Genomic DNA, 21,266 nt, shown 5'->3' with positions numbered 1-21,266 from the left:
GATTCTCGTTAACTACCATGTATAATGGGGCATACTATGTCCATTCGCCTTCAAAAGGGCTCTGGATATAAACCAAAAAAGTCTCGACAATATTTCATTTCTTGGCTGCCAGTTTATTACATATTAATTAATTAGTTAATGTTTGAATTTGATGCCTTCCAGATGAGATTTTGTTGTGGTTGTTAAGGCAAAATACAAACACAGACTTGTTAAATCCTGCTCAATTCCCCAGTGAAGATCCTTCATTACAAAACAGTTTTCCACACAACTTCAAGTTAAGAGATTGGCATCAGATGAGATTTTTTTATGCAATATTCTGGTGATTTAGGAAGATACTCTAATGTTATCAGTAATAACGTTTCAAATTTTGGGTGTGTCACTCTTGGGAAGATATCTTCAGATGGCTCATCTCATTCTTTTTTGTGTTTCCATTGCAGAGGATGACTTTGCTTTTTTCTAACTCTTTCCCCATATTTTGTGACTACTCCCTATTTGGGTTGTGTACCCCCATATGTGAAGTTCAGAGAGTTTATATATATATAGAGAGAGAGAGAGGATTTCTTTTGGGCTTAAAAAAAAAGTTGTATTATGGAGCTTATGTAAATATTTTCCTTTTTCTCCTCCCTGATCATAAACTTGCCCTCACTCCTGGATTTGGAACATAACCAAGCTAAAACATGAGATCATGTTTGCAGTGTACACTGAGGTCTCAGCAAGAATCTTCTAATTTGAGAGGCATCCGTATTTTATGCATTCATGTGCTGAAATGCTGAAGAATGAAATCAGGAGTTTAAAAGTTATTTTCAACATCGGGACTAAACAAAGGAGATAGGGTTTTCCTTTTTTGTATTTTTTAATATTCAAAATAACATTTTCTGTTGCAAATGTATTTCTGTTTCACTTAGAAAAATTTACTCAATAGTCATTTGCTAATGCAAGTAATGCTAATGTCTTCCTTTTACTTTATTTTTTAGTATTATGTAAATTGGTTAGAGAATGTCAACTCTTTTGTTCTTATTTTGAAACTGGCAAAATTTTGGACTATTTTTTACTAATTGTCTGATTTGCTTTTTCATACGGAGAAATTTTTTCCTTTGTTTCTTTTTCATGTAATTGTACATTATTATTTATTACTGGTCTTATTTGCTTTTTCAATATGGAAAGGTAAATTTCCCGCTTTTTCATGTAATTACACATACTATACTGCTTAGGATGCAGAACATATGAGGATAACTATTCTTTTTTTTTTTTGCAGATGTTTACCACATGTGGAGCTTAGCATGAAGAATAAGCATGAATCAAGAATGTCCCACCCCAGTGCCCTTTTGAAACATTTTTATGTGGTTCCATGAAATAGTGCGTATTTTAATAGTTGCCATGATGGCCATGCTGAGGTCTTTGGTCTCAGACAATCCAACTCATACTCTCTGCTATGGGCATCCATTGTTTTTACTTGCTCATTCTACCATCTTCATTTGTCAGGAATCAGGTCTTGATTTTCTCTTGGGAATCACCTCTCCCTAGGCCATGTGGTCCTAGTGAAATGACTACAGTGTCCCACCTACTCTGAAACAAGAAGAATCTTCTCTAAGATTTGTTTCTGTAAGATTTATAGCTGCTAGGAGAGAGAGGAGTTCCTTTTCTCTGGGTTCTCAAGCTGAAAGAACCATATTTGCCTGAAGCTTATGGTCCTAACCTCAGGCTTCATGGAAGAAGCTCTCTGCAGAATAATGCCAACACCGGGAGAGAACTAGAGGTTTGGCAACATTTAGCACCATTTGAAGCTAGATCAACCCTTAAAGTCCTCAGTTACTGGAGGCAGTACATTCCCTTTTGCTTAAGCTAATTTGAGTTGTATTTCTATTATTTTCAACCAAAAGATCTTTGGATATTGTTTTTCATCTAGAGGTGAGAATGATCAACTTGGTACAAGCAAAAGTAACTTGCCAACAGTTCTGAGTAATAGAAAATACTATCAAAATCTCTTTTGGATAAGTAGTAAGTGTTTGTTGGTTTGGGATCCTAAATTTAGAAAGCTCAAATAACTAACATTTTCTTGTACCCTAGAGACAAGTGTTGAATAAACTAACTGATCCCAAGGATTATTCAAAGATGTAATTTCAGGGTATGTCAGAGTGTCATTATAGATTCAGCTTAATCAATCACCTACATTTTCAACATGAATAGGATTGTTCTACAGGAATTGATGCCAAGAGAAATGATCCCAAGGCTCAGTGCTAATAACGGCTACAACATATTGGCACATTCTTTGTGCCAGGAAGTGTGCAAAGCCTGTCATTATTTTACATTTAATTCTCACAGAAATCCTAAAAGGTGGGTGTTACTGTTCTCCTTTTACAGATAAGAAAACTCAGAGAAGTTCAGCAATGTTCTCAAGCCCAGGTATGTCTAACTTTAAAGCCCAGGCTTTTAACCACTGTTTTCTCTTTAAGTTTCCAAAGTTCATAAGAATTCACTCAATTACTGATTTTTTCAACACATTTTGGAGATACACCTGGCTCATGGTAGGTATATCTATATCTATATAGATATAATAGATAATATGTAGTAGATATCTATAAGTTTATATGTATATGTATGTATGTGTATATATATATATATATATATATATATATATATATAAAATCTATAAGGAGCCAGGTATAAGAATCTTTCATTCACATGGCTTATTCCAAAACTCTTATGGATAAACCATAATTTGCCATCAACAATTCAATATCTGAACTTTTAATTCTTTCTCTTACAAGAGAAAGAGGCCCAGGCAGCCATTTAAAAAAAAAAAAAAAAAAAAAGAGAGGCAACCAATCCAGCAGACTGCTAGCAGAACGTGGTGTTGCAGCTTCTTCCAAAATTGCACAAACCTTTGGTGGTTTTGGAAGACTTGGAGGGCCTCTCTGCTGATCTAATGAGATCCAAGGGAGATCTGAGGTATAGCAGGCAGGAAGGAGGGAGTGGAGAGCCTGGCCCTGGCCCTGTCCACAACCTTCTGTCATAAGCCAAGTCCCGTGTGTGGATGTGTGCTCCTGACCTGTATCTGGATGTGTGACAACACCTTGTTTTCATGTTGACTTTTCACAGCTGGGAGCTGTATGGGCACCGCAAGTTTGTTTTAACTTCCCACACAGAGACCAAGTCCAAAATGCAATTAATTGAGCCCTTATTTGAAGAAAAGATGTGTTTTATGTATTTAGAGACCCCAAAAGAGGTAAAAATAATATTTGCAAAACTGAACTAATTCAAATAGAACTATGTTTTCTAATGGAGGAGTGAAAAGAAGTAAGGATTTGGAGAGAGAACACCTAGCTTTGAGTTTCAGTTAACCACTTATTAAATATATGTCTTTGGGCAGATTGTTGTATCTCAGTTTTTCAGCCCATAAAGATGCTGGGAAGATTAAGTTAATATTGATAGGAAAACTTCCTAGAAATCCCTTGAGTCTCAGGGAACACACACCATTCATTTTGATATGTTTATTTCCATAGAATTTCATGAACAGTTAAAAAAGTCAGTTTAAAATTTAATATCTTTAAACACATTACAATGCAGAATACAATACTGTTTGCAATGTTCAAATGTACAATGCTATTATTTAAACAAATAGCTAAATAAAAACAGATTTAAATCCTTGTCATCTTAATCATATGAAAGATCAAGCAATTGCAAAAAAAGATTAACTTGTTTTGTTCTGATTTTTGGGTGTAGTTTCCCTTAATTGCATATTTGTAGATACTGGTTCTTACTGTGCTTTCCTTTCATGCTGGAGAAAAGACTTATTTCTCTTTAGACACCACTTGTATGTGTTCCAGGTAATTACATATTTAGATTAATGAAGAACTATTAGATATTTTTGTCAGAATTAGAACCAATAAAAATACACCTAATGAAACTATATATCACTATCAGAAAAACAGAAGATACGTGTTGTGATCATGTGGAGAAATTGGAAACCTTGTGCACTGTTGGTGGAAATATAAAATGGTGCAGCTGCTATGGAAAACAGTATAGAGGTTTCTCAAAAAGTAAAAAATAGGATTACCATATGATCCAACAATTCCACTTCTGGGTATATATCCAAAAGAATTGAAAGCAGGATCTCAAAGAAATAGTTGCACACTCATGTTCATTGCAGTATTATTCACAATAGCCAAAAGGTGGAAGCAACTCAAATGTACATCAATGAATGAATGAATAAAAAAATGTAGTACATACAATGGAATATTACTTAGCCTTAAAACAGAAGGAAATCCTGTCACATATTGCACCATGTATGAATCAGAGGACATTATGCTAAGTGAAATAAGCCAGTCACAAAAAGACAAATATTGTACGATTCCATTTTTATGAAGACTATAGAGTAGTCAAATTCATAGAAACAGAAAGTAAGATGGTGATTGTCAGAGGCTGTGGGGAGGGAGAACTGGGGAATTGTTATTCAATGGGTAGAGAATTTCAGTTTTGCCAGATGAAAAAGGTCTGGAGAGCTGTCGCACAATAATGTGAATGCACTTAACACTATTGAACTGTAAACTTAAGCATGGTTAAGATGGTACATTTTATGCTGTTTTTTACCACCATAAAAAAACTATATACAAATGCAGTTTAATTTGGGGGATGATTCAGAATACTTCTTTATTATCTTTTCAGGCCTGATGATAATTCATCTTCACATGGGGCCTCAGGATAAGCAGCTCAGATATTTGCTTCAGATTACAAGGCACAGAGGTGCAGGCGTCCTCAAACCCAGTGTTTGACTCAAGGGGATGGCGGTAGTGCCGCAGGTCAGAGAGTTTCTTATCAGTTTGTAAGGACTAAATCCAAGCCCATTTGTAGGGGTGGGGAACTGAATTTTGGTCCAGAACTCTTCCTCTGAAGCATGTGAGCTGGGGAAAGCATTCCAGAACCTCATGTTAGTAGATATCAGTCATCGATAAAGGAAATGTTTGTTGATGAAATACACTGATGAAATGAATTGTTTAAATCAAATAAATCATGTTTGTTATTGCATATCAGAGTTTCCCTAACTGTGTTCCGTAAAACATTAGTTCTGTGGGTATTACGTTTAAAAAAAGGGTTTTGGGGTCAAAAAGTTTGGAAGATATAGGGATAAAAAGAGTTAAAAATGTGATTTTTTACTCCATAACTTCTCAAAAGCTTTACTATGTTAACATTAATGTTACTACACCAATATTAACTATTAGATGTTAATATTTAACATTTAATAGGTTGACATTAATGTTAATGTATTCATTAATATCCATGTTAATATATTAAAACATGTTTTTCCTTATCTCATATAACCAAGGAAGCAGTCCTCAGCACACTAATGTGAGAATGCCACCCTATATCATAAAAGTCATGATATTTTTGTCACCTGCTTTCCTTTAAGATAGTAGCTTTCTTTCATTTCTCCTGAATTTGTTGTGAAGCCCATCTCCTTCACCATGAGCACCACTGGGGAAATATCCAGAGAGTAGGGCAGTTGCAGTTTTAGTATTCGTTGTTATGAGATACTGCTATATGATGATTCAGCTTTTCTGTTATTCCAGCTATTTTCCAAACAGAGCATTAATACTGGACAAACTTGCAAGAGTGTCAATAGAAAAGAGTGAGTCAAGAAGAATACATATTGCAAGGTGAAAATGATCAAAGTGTGTAGTTTCTTCAGTGGGATACTTTTTTGTTTTATAAGAAAAAGCTAGCTACTGCATTAGGAAATTATAGTTGGCTTATTTTGAATTCTCATTCCAGAGATTTTAAATGTTACTGTTACTAAAATAATGATAGCTCAGAAATGGCCCATTTAACAGCTAACTGATTAGTTAAAATTAAGCTTGATATGAATGGAGTAATCTCTAGAGGGAGTATATTTTAGAATCTTAAAAAAAAAACAACTACTACAAGTATCTGCCCACAAAATCCAAGTCAACTGAGCAAGAAGAGAGTCAAAGCAGTTTCTTGATATTTTGAGAGTCCTTATATGTGTTACTTTTTCAGCTGAAAACTCAGGGTTGCTACAACTACACTCAATTAATGTTCTTTGTTTTATTTGTAGTCAAAGCCAGGACACACCAACAGAGGGTGGGCAGGGAAGCCTTGTGTGTAGAACTCTGATGGTGAGTCCCTGATAAGTCATCTAGGTTAAGTCATTAGCATTAGAAGCATTTGATTTTGAACCTGAAAAGTGGAACCATGAATCTAAGTCATTACAAGAGATAGTGTGATTAGTAGAAAGAAGTATTGGCTGTGTATTTTTTTACTCTTGTATAGTTTTATCTTTACCAGAGCACTAGTTCTGAAATGCTCCTTCTGAAATTACCTCTTGCCCTACTCCTTTTATTTTTTAATTTAGCAGGTATTTATTGAGCATCTACTATTTGCCAAACATTGGGTGGTGCACCGAAGATATTTGTTTTGCTATCATATTTAAGAAGTATATTTTTTAAAAATTAATTTGTTTTATTTATTATTTTTAATTTTTGGTTGCATTGGGTCTTTGTTGCTGTGCGTGGGCTTTCTCTAGTTGCGGCGAGCAGGGGCTACTCCTCGTTGCGGTGTGCGGGCTCATTGCGGTGGCTTCTCTTGTTGTGGAGCATGGGCTCTAGGAGCACGGGCTTCAGCAGTTGTGGCACTTGGGCTCATAGTTGTAGCTCACGGGCTCTAGAGCGCAGGCTCAGTAGTTGTGGCGCACGGGCTTAGCTGCTCCGGGGCATGTGGGATCTTCCCGGACCAAGGCTCTAACCCGTGTCCCCTGCATTGGCAGGCGGGTTCTTAACCACTGCGCCACCAGGGAAGCCTTAAGAAGCATATTTTTATTTGCACTAAGAAAAATTAAAACAGGTTAGTTCCCATGATGCACAAAAATGAAAACAAATATATTAAGATACCAGTTTAAACATTAACAACCTACATATCAAAATTTTGGTATGATGGCTTTTTGAGAAACTGGTTTTTAAATTCCTTTTAAGATTTGCTTTGTCTAGGAAATGAACATGTATCACAGAGGAGGAAAACTGAGTGGTTAAACATATGAAACGATGTTCAATTTTACCAGAAGTCAGAGTGAAACAAATCACTCTTCAGATTAAAAAAATTGGAAAGTATCAACCATTGGCAAAGATGTGGACAAGTAGAATGGCTCATTCCCTCAGTGGAAATCTAAATTAATACACTCCCTATCTAGTACACATTGATAATACCTACAAAATTTTAATTGTTTATACCCTTCAACCCAACAATTACACTTCTAGTTATACATCATAGACTAGAGAAGTTGTCTCATGCCTGAAGTGGGAGACAGGTTTAAGAATCTCTTGTTTGTTGAAACATTGTAATAATAGAAAGTAGAAACATTTCCAATGACCATCCTCAAGGAAACTTGAAACTTAAATTTAAAATGGTATAGTAATACCGTGGAATATTATCTATCAGCTAAGAGAAATACCACAAAGATGGATTTAAAAATCATAAAGTTGAATAAAAAGGGCAAGTTGTAGATTATGTGCTACTTATGTAACATTTTTAAATGGACAACTGCATTCCTTCATATTATAAAGAATTGCTTTATTTCTATATGTAGGCAAATATATGTATATGAATATACAATACAAATACAAACACATACACATCTATGTATATGTAATAGTATAACAAAACACACTGGAAGGATACACCTAAATTCATAAAAGTGGTTTCCTCTGAAGACACTGGCAGGGTAATCGGTTTGGACTGGAGTTGAGGGGAATGGTCAAGGGGACTTGAATTTTATCTGTAATGTTTTACTTCTTGTATAGAAAGACAAAGAATTTGTCAAAATGTTAACAATGTTCAGTTCTGGGTGTTGACACAGGGGTGTTTATGAAATTCTTTTTGTTTTTCTATATTTTGACATTTTCTTATAAACAAGATCTTTTTTTTCTGGAAATCAATCTTCTACTTTGTGCCTAGTTTTGATAAGTTGTGCACATTTCACACAATAGTAATGAACGGGTCTTGGAACAAAACGTGTGTAATCCCCTGCATAGCTGCCCGGGACATTTTCACCAAGCCAGCCTAAAAATAACTGAAAAGTAAAAGTATGATTGAATAGAGGGCCCCTCAGCTGACCTTCAGGACTTTTGGTTTGTCCATCAGTTAATCTTGTCACAATCACATAATTATGAGGTTGGTTTGAGCTTGATGAACCAATACATACAAGGAAAATACGCTGTAACCAGAACTGTGCGATGTCAAAGCCCTTGGGACACGATGATTTTCTGGTGTTTCTACGTGAGGTTTTCCTAAAGGTAACAAGGCCTTTAAAAATAACTTGCTTTTCAGGCATATTACCCTTTCCAAAGAATATGCCTCTTCTCCAAGCTGAGTTGTATATTCCCCAAAATATGCTGACGCTGCATGTGCATCACATAAACACCCAAATGTCACACCATACTCTAGCAGGTTACAGTTGGGCAGTACAATACCTTTCAAAGGAGTGGGGCTGCAGAATTCTATAGAAAAGACCATTATATCCTCCTCTGAAAGAGAATCTCATAAGCTGAAATACCAGTTAATAAAAAATACAGGACAGAGAAAACTAACCAGGCAAGGATACAAGTGCACTCAAGCGATACTCAAAATTCCAGCTGAGTTGAACTTAGAGTTATTTAAGAAAAGTCAAATATCTGAAGAACTAGTTTGGGAGCCTCAGTGTGTCTTTTTTTTTTTTTTTTTTTAAGGTACATACCACTTAGCTCTCTGGAAAAAAAAAAAAAAGTTGAAAGGGGTTTCTAACCAACAGAATGAAATCTGAGACTGAAATCTCAGGTCACATGCAAAGTTAAAACTCAGCATTCCCAGTAAAGGTTTCTTCCTTCTAAACTTTGTATTTTGAAAAATTTCAGGCCTTGAGAAAAGTTGAAAGAATACCCAGTGAAATTCTGAAGGTATCTGGCACAATGAAAGACTGGAAAATAATTTACATGAGGAAAAACAAATCTATAAAATTTACCAATTCCTATGTTTATTTTTACAAATGTGCACAAACTCTACAAATGTATATGCTTTGCTTATGCATTTAAATTTAGTAAAATTACATTTAAGGAAAAGCAGGAGAAAATTTGGCGAAAAGAGAAGAAACAAGAGTAAGGAACAAAAAGCCACATAGAATGCACAAAACCCTGTGACGCTTCGGATTTTTAAACAGGGCCTGAACTATTGGTTTGCTTGATTTTTAAAACAGAGTTGAAGTTGTTTTAATATTCTATAGAGAAAACTGAAGGGGATCCTAGTGGGACTGTGTAGTGTCAGAGACCAGAGGCAAAGAAGGAAGTATGTTGTCCTTTCTCAAAGGGAAAAGTGAGTGGGAAGAGGGGAGACTGTTTAAGTTAATGAATGCTTCCTTCCTTTCTCTCTCACTTCAGGAGTAGCCAGAGACCAAAGACCTGCTTCCTTCTCCTTTAGTATCTGTGCCTTTAGCATTTAAAGATGGCCAGCATTTTCCAGCTATGTTAACAGTAGTGTGGATATGATTTTTTCTATCAACATAGTATAAAATAAGAGTGATATGCAAAGGCATTACATTACACATTATTTCTACTCTTAGTGGCTCCTGGCTCTTTCTCTCCTTTCTCTCAAGCTAACTTGAGTCAGCAGCCTTATTTGCTCCAGCCCAGGGATTTGGTTTATCTACTCTTTGTTAACGGGTCTGGCTGAGATCAGGAAGCCCCTTCCTCATGCTAAACCTGTGGCTTCCAGGTCAAGCTTCATTCGTGCTGTTTATACCACATACTTGCTTCCTGCCTGGGCAAATTGGTTCCAGTTCTTCCAGGTCAGATGTATTCTGCTGTCTCCTGAGTCCTGGCTTGCGTTAACACCCAAAGCCCTTGTGTCAGTGTCTTGTTGAGCCTCTAGAGGGGCATCTGTCTCAATGGTTGTTGCAAAACTTCACTATTCTCGGTCTCTAACTGTGGGTATCTATCTGTGGAATGAAGCCATCCATAAATTCAATAATTTTTATTGGATACATGTTAGAGGCAAGGAGCATTGTACTCTGCTGGGAGCTGGGAATACAATGTTGGTTAAGATAGCCATGGTCTTTGCCCTCATGGTTCTTATAGTCTAATGTGAACTTACACAGACAGCCTGCTCCAAGGAGGGGCCAGCTTTTATTCACTAACATGAACTGTACACAGAAAATACTGAATAAGTACATGTGTGTATGTTAGTGGGTGGGAAGCAAGATTAGAAGTAGGGAGGCTAGAGCTATCACAATTGTATAGGTGAAAAAAATTGTATAGGTTAGATAGTATTTTGACTGCAATGGAAATGTGAGAAGTGATAATTTGAAGGTAGAGCGAACAGGCCTGGCTAATGGGTTTGTTATGGGGTGTGAGAGACATAGAGGAAGCAGTGAAGACCCATTTGTTTTTGACCTGAGCCACTGAATGAATGGTTGAGCTATTTACTGAGATGAGAAGATGGAAGATGTGTTCGTGGGAATCAGGAGTTCAGTTTTTGTCATGTAACATTTGATTTTCCTACTGAACACATTGAGTAAAGATGTTGAGATGTCAACTAAATACATGAGTTTGGAGTTCAGGGGAGAGGTCCAGTCTGGAGATAAAATTTTGAGAATTATCAATGTGTAGATACACTTAAAGAGATGGGTCTGGATAATAACACCTTGAGAGAGAGAATCTTAATAGAGAAGAGGATCAAAGGTACTGCCCTGGGACAGTCCAACATTTAGATCCTGGGAGAAGGAAGAAGAGCCAGCATCGGTAACTTAGAAGGTCCAGCCAGGAGGTAGGAGAGAAGCCACTAGTGCTCTGTATCCCGGTAGGCAAAGAAAATGTCTCAAGGAGGAGAGAGTGAGTACCTGGGTCATAAGCTATTGAGTGGTTACATAAGATGAAAACTGAGAATTGGCTACTGGTTTGGCCACAAGGTGACCTTGACAAGTGTGGTCTGATTGGATCTGGTTGAGGAGAAAATGATGGGTGAAGAAGCATGGGCACCAAATGTAAATATCCCTTTTGGAGTTTTACTACAAAGGGAGTAGAGAACTGGGAGTGAGATGGGTATGCGGGGTCAAGTAAAATTTTCTAAAATGAGAAACATTACAGTATGTTTGTAAGTTGATGGGAATGATCAGAGAGAGAGAGAGAGATATCTGAGGATGCAGGTGAAAAAGGAATTACTACAGTATGAAAGTCCTTCAGTAGCTGAAGAAATGGGATCCAGTGCACAGGTGGAGGGAGAAGGGCCAACAAGAGAGAAATCAGAGCAGAGAAGAATAAACACAGATAAATTTGCAGATGTGGTGGTGGGAAGCTGAGGATATTTCTTCAGAGGGCTTTGATATTCTTAGTATCAATAAAAGAAAGAAATAAGAAGCAGGGTCATCAGTTGAATTCAGGTAAAGAGTCGAAGGTATTGAAGATTTGAGGAAAGAGGAGGAGAAGTAAAATAAACCTCTTGGAGAATAAGAGAGTGAGCTGATAAGGAAAATATAGTAGGATTGCTGAGCAGTGCTAAGAACCCATTGAGGCTTGTGGTCATAAATTTAAGTGAGACCAATCGTGGTTGCAGACGGTAAAAAAAAGTAGTAAGGACAATGGATTAGAGATCCTGGTGGGGTCAAATCATTGTTGGAATCAAGATACTAGAGGCAATGAGTTGGAACAATAGAGACTGGTGGTCAGAGAGGAATGCTTGAAATTGAGATCTGGGAGGCGGAGCATTTATTTCTGATGAAAACGACCTGGACATGATCATGTTTCTAGGCGACTGAAGTGGGATGGAAGAACAGGTTGCTGGAGGGGAGAAAGTCAAGGAACTGAGAGGCCAGAGCTTTCCAGAGGTGGAATATACAAGGGATCTTACTGGTAATTTGTCATAAGTTCTAGAGGGCAACTGGAAGGGTTTGGAAGGTTGAGAAAGGGAGAAGGACTGAACAGGTTAGGGAACATTCAGAGCCATAGGGTGATAAGAATCCAGGTGATGAGCAATGACTAAGAAGGCTTTAATTTCTTATGGAGACTGAAGGAAACAGGATTGAGAGGTCCTCATAGTCTCTTCAGGGGAGATGAATAGGCTGTTCTCATTCTATTATTCTAGTTTCTTTCTTGGGACCAGTCTCTCAGGTGCTCTCGCATTATAGCCTTTGCCATTGTTCAGAATGTTCTTTCCATCTTCTGCATCTGCTGAATCCTCAGCTCCCTTCTTATCTTGCTCCGATCATCCCAGACCAAGGATCATCTCAGTTCTTCTAGCACTTACAGTCACATTTGATACTTAACATATAATACTGTTCCGTTCCTCCCGGAAAAGTGGTACAGATGAAACGGTTTGCTGGGCAGAAATAGAGACACAGATGTAGAGAACAAACGTATGGACACCAAGGGGGGAAAGTGGCAGGGGTGGTGGTGGTGTGATGAATTGGGAGATTGGGATTGACATATATACACTAATATGTATAAAATGGATAACTAATAACAACCTGCTGTATAAAAATGTAAATAAAATAAAATTCAAAAAAAAATAATACTTTTCTGTTCCTTAGTTATCTTTTTGTCATGTTTCCTGTCATCTCTATACGTATCTTTCACCTCTTAATATGGCTTAGCAAATGTCAATGAATATTGGTTGATTTTTCATGAAAGAGGCTAACATCTTCCAGAAATTATATGGGTAAACTGGGGAAATGGTAAAGGAAAATTTAATTTAAATTTTTGCAGCAAATTTTTCAAATGTTAACAATGTAAGGACCCTTTAAAAGAAAAAAGTTCTTAAGCACCTCTGGAAATGAATTTCCCACTTCGAAAAACATCAACTTAAGAAAAAAGTCTTTTATTATGGGAAAGTCTACTGGTTTTTTTTTTTTTTTTTTTTTTTTTATTTATGTTGGCTGCATTGGGTCTTCGTTGCTGCGCGCGGGCTTTCTCTAGTTGCAGCGAGCGGGGGCTACTCTGTTGCGGTGGGCGGGCTTCTCATTGCGATGGCTTCTCTTGTTGCGGAGCACGGGCTCTAAGCAGGCGGGCTTCAGTAGTTGTGGCATGCGGGCTCAGTAGTTGTGTCTCACGGGCTCTAGAGCGCAGGCTCAGTAGTTGTGGTACACGGGCTTAGCTGCTCCGCAGCATGTGGGATCTTCCAAGAGCAGGGCTCGAGCCCATGCCCCCTGCATTGGCAGGTGGAGTCTTAACCACTGCACCACCAGGGAAGTCCAGTCTATTGGTTTTTAATTATCCCTGTCCTCCTCCCCCCAAAAGAGGGTAAATGCTGCTTTTTAATATTACCATTAAAACAAAAATACAAAATGAAAACAAATTTCTTATTGAAATTATTACCGAATTCTAAAGACTATGTCGGTGGGACCCAGTTGAGGAACTCTCCTTCTTAGAGTACATGGTAAAAAACATTGGGTGAGTAACCTAAAGAAATGTTATAGCAGGTAATTTTAACAAATACGTGGAACTATACATTTGCAAAATATGTTAGAAAATAAATTTTATAGGGCCAAACAAACAAGGGCTTGCACAGAGAGAGTGCTCAATAAAAGGTAATAATAATAGCAGTAATAACAGAAGATCAATAACAATAGCAATAATAATTTTTAAATTTTGGTGTTTTTACAAGTGGAGTTTCAGCATTTCTTATATTTGTTAAATGAAGGTAATAAGATTTGTAACATTCACAGATGCTAATGTATGTCCTGGGTGCTCCTGGTCTTTTTTTGGTCCCCCTGTCACAAAAGAACGTTTTTGATTTTTTCTCTCCTCCAGGCCAAAACAAAAGTTCTCTGCGGGGCAGCTATGGAGGTGGGGGCCAGGAAGAAGCCTCCCCTCTGGAACCCCTGCTCCTGAGGCAGGGAGAGCAGAGGCTCTGCCACATCCCCTACGGAGCTAAGACCACAGGGATCTCAGGGGAGGTTGCTGTTCTTTGAAATGGTGTGAGGTTTCCTGCATTGTCAGTAGACCCGCTGAGGGGGAAATTAAAGGGGCATTGTAGAAACTGCCATTGGAGGCTCTGCACAGGCACAGGAAATGACAAGTGTGCAGGAACTCGGGCTTACTGGAAGGGAATTTGCTTTGGATTTTTATTTCCAAATTCTGTGAGGAATCCACCAGCCTGAATCAGGTGTCTGTTTTGGGCTCTGCTCTGCAAACGGGTTCACCTGACAGTATCTTTTCCTCATTAATTTGAAATTTGCTGGCTGCAAATATTATCAGTGAAAACCATATTCTAATCTTGGATATAGATATAGAAAATGTGGCTTTAGATTATGGCCTTAGGTTATGGTGATATATAAAACACCTACAGGTATGAATTGGAATCTTTATGGGCAAATTTTAGAAATAAGGTACTAAATCTGTCTGTAATAATAGGTCAACCGAGCAGAAAATAGGAGCACAGGCTGTAGTTTGTAGACCAGTATCCTGTCACAACAATTTTGGAACATTTGGTTCTTGTTCTGTCACACATTCTTAAGAGTAGTTACGCAACTGCCTCCAAGATGTTGGCTGTTTCAGACAAACTTTGAAGTTAGCGTCCCTTCGCCTCTCTTTCTTGGGTGAAAGGAATCGATTTTTATGTGGTGGTCGAGGGTCATGTTTCTCCTCAACAAACTTTATCTTTTGAAACTTTTAAAGAATTGAGCTTTAAAAATATAAGACTAAAAAAAAAAAAAATATATAAGACTCTCGCTCTGAGGGAAAGGGGGCTCATTTTCACCTGTGGAGCACAAAGAGGAGGTTCAGGGCAGACTCTGGAGTCACAGCCAAGTCACATCCTCATTCTAATCTGTACAATGAGGATGATAGAGCTGTTATAGGGTTTAATGAGTTAGGATTTGTAAAGTGCAAAGCATATGCAGTACTATATGAGGACTTGTTAAAAAAGAAAAACAACCAGATGATTTTCTAATGATACAGTCTTTTAGAACTTTGAGGTGTTTGCTTCTGTAAGGAACACAAACAGGTTATTATGAATTTGTTCAGCTGTCTGCTAATCAACAGAATCTGGCGACATGCCACTGTCATAAAGAAGTGGGTCCACACCTATAGGAAGGGTGGTTCCTTGCGAGAAACACAGCCTCAGTAAATTTGACGCTCTGCTGTCAAACGTTTTTATGCAAGTGAGATAGAGTGCACCTCTTTATCTCACCCCCCTGCTTGCAATTCTTTTTGAAAAAATTTGGAACGAATGACCAATATACCACCGTGAACCAAAGAAAGTTTGTATCTTATGGTAACAAATACTGTAACTTGAACAAAGTCCTAATTTGTAAGAGACCAGTGAAAGGAGAGGATTCATTCCCCCTAGAAATCAGTTAATATTGCATTATTAAAATGTAGGGGAAACCCCTTTTCTAGAGCTTTGCTGGGGAACCAGAATTTTCAGTTTGTTTTAAACCTTTGCTCTATGCTTCAGGTGTCTGTATTTCTGCAAATAATATCGCATTATTAGTGTAGAGATTTAGAGAAAACACCTATGTAGACATTGTTGGTTTTGCAAATACTGATATAATTTCTTGTGTTTTTGTGTATCATCTACAGAGAATAATTAAATAGCCCTAAATTTTAAAGATGTTTTGAGAAAAAAAAATTCCCAGCCAACCAAACAAACCCCCCAAACCTTTCATTTTGCCAATAATGTAAAGCTTTTGATGACAGGTGGTATGTCCTGTTGGTTGAAGACTTGGGCTCAGAGCTAGATGGATGTGGGTTTGAATCCTGACTTTCCCACTTATTAGCTGTACTACCTTAGCAAGTTGTAAGGCCTTCAGTATATAGGTAGGTTTCTACATAGGCCTCAGTTTGTATACAGCCTTATAGGGCTGTGAGAAGTAATTGTGTTCATATGTATAGAATGTTTAGAACTCTGCCTGGCACAGAGTAAGTGTTCACTGTTGAGTTACACATAACTGGTTACACTATTGAGAATCTGACTACTGTGGACAGTTACTTCATCACTCTTTAAAGACAAGACACTGTTAAGTTATCTAGGACTTGGTTTTTCTCTCTCTTCTTCTATGCCATGTTATTTAGAAATTAAAAAGCCTTAATGTGATTGATACGTTTAAATGTAGGATTAAATATCCAAACACAGCTCACGTGTTCATGTCTGCTCTTGAAACTAAAACTTGACAATTTGAGGCACGAATACTATGTCATTTGAGTCTATGAGAAATCTAAGGCCTTGAATCTAGAGAGACTGTATCACAGCTGAGGCTAACTCTACCTAGACTGTTGCTCCAACAGGGCATTATGCCTATGGCTTTCTCCAAGGCCTCACCCAAGCCTCTCACACAGTAGGTGTTCAATAAATATTGGTAAGGAATGAATTGTTCATTTTAGAGATTTTTGCAGGAATCCAGTTGATCAATAATGATTTGACTTTTGTCAAACTATCTCCAATCGGGTGAGTTCTGTATGTATAGGTACAAGCGAAAAAGGAGGAGAAACACTTCCTCTTCTCTCCAAGTAGGGAAACCCAGTAACTTTCCAAATAATAATACTGCGTAAGTAATAATATCAGAAACCTCCCCATTCTACTCTCCAACGTTTTGAAGGCCTAGGACCATAACATTTTAGGACTGGAAGAGGTCTCCTAGGCCAAGCTCCTGATTTTACAGAGGAGAAAACAGACTTGGAGAGTTTAAGCCTATCGTCCAAGGTTCCACAGCTAGTCGAAGGGTAGAGTCAGGACTGGAAGTCTGGTCTCTGAAACCTGTCAGCCCAGAGTCATTTCCCCAGCCTCTTGGTAAAACAGTGTCCTTTGATTTAAGCATATCTTTTAATAGACAAACCGGGTGTAAAAAAGGAGAATCAAAGTGGCGTACTGATGACAGCATTCGTCAACTCATGCAGCGACCGGTTCATCCGCGCATGTATGCAGGGAGTTGCACGCCGCCAACACCTTCGCTTATATCGCGCCAACCTTAGGGTAATGCCAGTATCGCTGACCTGACTCCTTTATTTGTATTCATTTATTTAGCGAGCGGGGGGAATGGCTGGGTAAAGCACTCTCAGCTGTTAAAGAGGAGGAGGCAAGACCCACCATCAGAGCGCATCTTGAGAGAGCAAACAGCATTGGAGGTGGGAAAACAACCAGGGACAGAATGAATGTGTGCGTGGGGACTTTTGCTAGCGAGTGGGCAAGAGGGCGTGTTCAGATTACTGGAGGTTTTAGAATTTTTAGATCAAGACGGAGGGAACCAAATAACCCAACTCTTCCAGAGTGCCCTGAAAAGTGGGAAGGACCTAGTTTAAGGGAGGGAATCCCTGCAGCTCGCGCCCACGTTCCACCCGCCCCCCCCCACGCCCCAATCCGGCTCTTCCCCGACGACTGGGACCCCCACCCGACGCCCCAGCCAGGGCGCACAGCAGCCCCGCAGTTCCCGGTACTCCCCTCCTCTCCCTCCCTCCGCGGTCCGAAGGGAAAGGCAAGCTGTGGCAGCGCTCGGGGTTCATCCGTCAGCCTGAGAGGAAAAGGGGGAGGAGAGAGAGAGAGGAGGCGGGCGGCGGGAGGAGGAGTTTCTCGGCGGCCCGGAGCTCCGGGGGGGACGGCGGAGGAGGAGCGCCCTTCCCCCCGCACGCTGATTGCTGTGGCGTCCTGCCCGTCCCCGCCCGCGCGTGTGAGGGGGAGCGAGTGCGCTGGGTCGGCCTGATGGGGGTAATCGAGGGTTTCGGGGACGCCGAGCGGCGCTTTCCTCTTCCCAGTGAGTGAGGGAGGGAAGTCGGCGGCTCTCGTGCCCGGCCACTTTCCCTGCGCGATTCCCTGAGCTCCCTGCAGGAGGAGAAAGTCCCCGGCGGGTCCGGATGGCGTAGTTGCGCCGCGGCGCAGCAGCTGCCGGAGCTCGCCGCCGCCGGGCGCGGGGCGGGGAAACTTCGCTCTGCTTTCCTCCAGCTTGTGGCGGGTGGATCTCCGCTTGACATATCGCCTCCAAGGTACGCGCCGGCTCGGCCCCGCGGCACTGCCGACGGCGCCGGGACGCCCTTGGCCGCACCGCTAGCCCAGCACCCGTTCCGGCCGAGGGCTCTGCAGGCTGCGCGGTGCCTGTCGGCGTTGCGAGGGGGTACGCGCCTGTTTCCCGGCCGGGGGTCGCTCCGGCCGCCCGGACCCCCGGGCTTGTGGGGGCGGCGTTGGTCTGTTAGTGTTTGCACTCCGAGGTGCGTGGGCAGCGGCCGCCCCGGGATGGGCAGCGCTCGGGGCGCTGCACTGTGCTGGCGAAGACATCTACTCCGCGCCTGCCCTCACTCTTCCTTTCCGCGGTTTCTTCTGACCTCCGCGGGGCGCGCTGGCCACTTCCCACTGCGCTCGTGACAGCGTCGGTGGGAGAGATTTGTTGTGGGTTTGCACGCAGTTGCCGTTGCAGAAGCTGCGGCCCCGGGACTCGAGCACCGACGTGAGCTACGCTCCCTGCGGGCCGCGCCCTCGGGGTGCTGTGCTGGAGGCTCCGAGCGCTGCAGCTCGGAGCCCCGCAGAGAATCCTCCTTCCCGCGTTAACTTACTAGCCACCTTAGCCAGTTTATTTGGTTAGAATACGCTGGAAACTTGGACTGTTGCTAGGAGAATCTTCTTGCAGTCTTGTTCTTATTAGGGCGTTTGCCCCACTTTCCAGAATCATTTAGTGTAGGGAACCGGCTTGTCAAGCTTGAATTACCTTGACAGTAGAACTTAATGTGCCTACAAAAAGAGCTGAGAGAAATGGGAATTTCTCTTAGCTGTGAAATGGGAATAATAACAGTATTGGCCTCATAAGGTTACTGTGAGGATTGAATGATTTAAAATATATAAAGTACTAGAGCAGTGCCCGGCGCCGAGCAAGCGCTGCATGGCTATTAGCGGTGCTTGTCCTGAGCCCAGTGGGGACGAGAAGAGCAGGGAGGGTACGGGATGGTAGGAATGACAGACTGAGATAGGGCACCAGGCTTTTTCTGAACTCCGCATCCCTTCCAAGAGAAGTAAGCGAGCGGTTTGGGAGGAGAGAAGTCTGTACAAGTAGCAAAGTACATGTCAAGACCTTTTAATTTTTCTGAAATGGTACTTTAGATTGCAAACAGGTACTTCAGTGTGAAATTAGCTATTAATTTCCGGTAATAATAATAGCTCACGTTTATTGGGCTCAAACTCTGTGCCAGACACTCTCCTAATACGGGCACTTAATCGTTACACCAACCCTCTGGAAAAAACACTATTAATAGCCCTATTTTACAGGTAAGACACTAGAGGTTAGTTACTTGCCCAAGCTATTACACAACTGTTAGTTCTGTCTGACTCCAGGGCTAGCTTAGTCACTCAGCAGAGAGCAGCAAGTGCAGTCAGATTTGTGTGCAGTGAGTCCAGGCGTCTTCTCCCATCCTGCAGCTTCCCATTTGAGTTGAACACAAATCTCTTGAAACACAAATCAGGTATCTGTGATCAATTTAGGTGATCTGCCCAGGGGGGCGCCAAATTACAACTCCTCTGAAACTGACTCCAAGTAATTATACATAGAACTCTGATTTGTATTAATTAATTCGGATCTTTCATCTTCATTTCTTTTATTAATTCTCCGGACATCGTTGGTCAGTGTTACTTGGCTTCCTTAGGAAACAGCTTGGGGTTGGCACAGGAGGCAGGGAAATAATTCTTACCCCCTTAAGGGCTATTAAAATGAAATTGATTTCATGCCATTGTGTCAGCTAAAGGATGTTGCTCTGTTTCTTGATGTTCTCTGCTTTTGGCTTTAATTCTGCATTGTTTAGTGTTTCAAGGCTTCAGCATGTTTTCAGCTCTTCAGTTTGTCTTTGTCATTTGTCAACTTTAATTTTTCCTGTTTTGATGGAATCTGACCATTACATGGCAGCTTGCTTAACAACTGTTGATCCAGCTCATGTTTTTAAACATAAAAATCACCAACTTACTTTTGAACCCCAGCACTTCAAAGGCAGCCCCTGGGGAATTCATTGTTATGTTGAATATTAACCAATAGGGGGAGCATAACACACTATGTATTGATGTCCATTAGGCACCTAAACCAGTTTTTAGAGTATTAAACATACATTTCAGGAATGGACAATGTTGTGGCTTTATCTAGCAAAAAATAACCAAGTTGCCTTCTGAGTTGACTATGGAGAACTGGGTTTAGTTTCAACTGATTACTGTTAAGAATGACTTTGAGGACAGGGCCTATATGTTGGATATATGTCAAGAACTCTCTGGTGTCCGGACAGATATTAAGTACACACACAGTTTATTGCCATTTGTTTTCCTTAAGAGGCATATGTAAAATAATTTTGTGTACTTTGAATGATATTTCAGATTAGGAGAACTGGGAGTCTGGAGAGATCCATTGTGAATCCTTTGTAATGATGCTCATTTGTCTTTTGTAGAAAACTGGATATAGTGAATTTTGTTCTCAGGGAGGTTGGTGTACTCACAATCCTGTCATTATCATTTTTCATTAACATCTGAGTGCAAGACAATAAGGGATTGTTATGCTGAGTAACAGCATTTCTATTCCAGTGCATTTTTCAGAGGCTTGTATTTTAGTATGGCAATAGTTCAGAAGTATCATATTTGTTTAATATAGATGCAGTGTGTCTATAGATAAATATATAAACCATATTTAGGAATTAGCATGCTTGCAAAAACAGTTAAACTGACTTTTAAAAAAGGTTTTCAATCTTTGTCTGAATTTTGTAGGCCAGTTTCCTTTCTTGTTTCTTGAGTATCAGGTAGGAGGGACTTAACTTTATTTACCAAGTTAAGGGTCAGGTGGATCCTATTTTATTTTATTTTTTATTATTCGTTTTCTTTTATTTACTTACTTATTTATTTATTTATTTTTGGCTGCGTTGGGTCTTTGTTGCGGTGCGCGGGCTTCTCACTGTGGTGGCTTCTCCTGTTGAGGAGCACGGGCTCTAGAGTGCAGCCTCAGTAGTTGTGGCGCATGGGCTTAGTTGCTCCGCAGCATGTGGGATCCTCCCAGACCAGGGCTCGAACCCATGTCCCCTGCACTGGCAGGCGGATTCCTAACCATTGTGCCACCAGGGAAGCACGTGGACCTTATTTTAAAATACCTTTCAAATTTAGTTCTTTCTTTCTAAATCTCAGCATTGCAGTTACACTTCAGAGTAGCATTTTGTTTAGAGTCTAATTTAGTCTTCCAGGGTCTCATCTAGTTTACTTATTCAGCAAACATTTATCAGGCCCCAACTCCCTAATAGGCTTAAGGTTCCTGGTGTTGGAGTTGGCAAATTAACCATCCTCTTTCAGTCCTC

At 40.2% G+C, this 21,266-nt stretch overlaps 1 protein-coding gene across 10 annotated transcripts in view; it reads left to right on the top strand.

Annotated features, from left to right (window-relative positions):
- Positions 1-17,620: 17,620 nt before the first annotated feature.
- The window catches only part of TGFBR3 (transforming growth factor beta receptor 3), a 199,732-nt gene continuing 196,086 nt past the window's right edge, over positions 17,621-21,266 (top strand). For 6 of the 10 annotated variants that reach the window (XM_036857784.1, XM_036857774.1, XM_036857700.1 and 3 more), the window contains exon 1: positions 17,622-17,948. The gene's annotated coding sequence lies outside the window, so the exon portion shown is untranslated. Of the gene's footprint in view, positions 17,949-21,266 lie in introns of all 10 variants that reach the window. The other 4 variants (XM_036857738.1, XM_036857743.1, XM_036857763.1 and 1 more) reach the window with 2 other exon arrangements.

Source organism: Balaenoptera musculus, chromosome 1 (genome assembly GCF_009873245.2).
Source record: "Balaenoptera musculus isolate JJ_BM4_2016_0621 chromosome 1, mBalMus1.pri.v3, whole genome shotgun sequence".
NCBI lineage: Eukaryota > Metazoa > Chordata > Mammalia > Artiodactyla > Balaenopteridae > Balaenoptera > Balaenoptera musculus.
The sequence above is the reverse complement of the archived record's forward strand: the minus strand, read 5'-3'. Positions and strand labels throughout refer to the sequence as shown.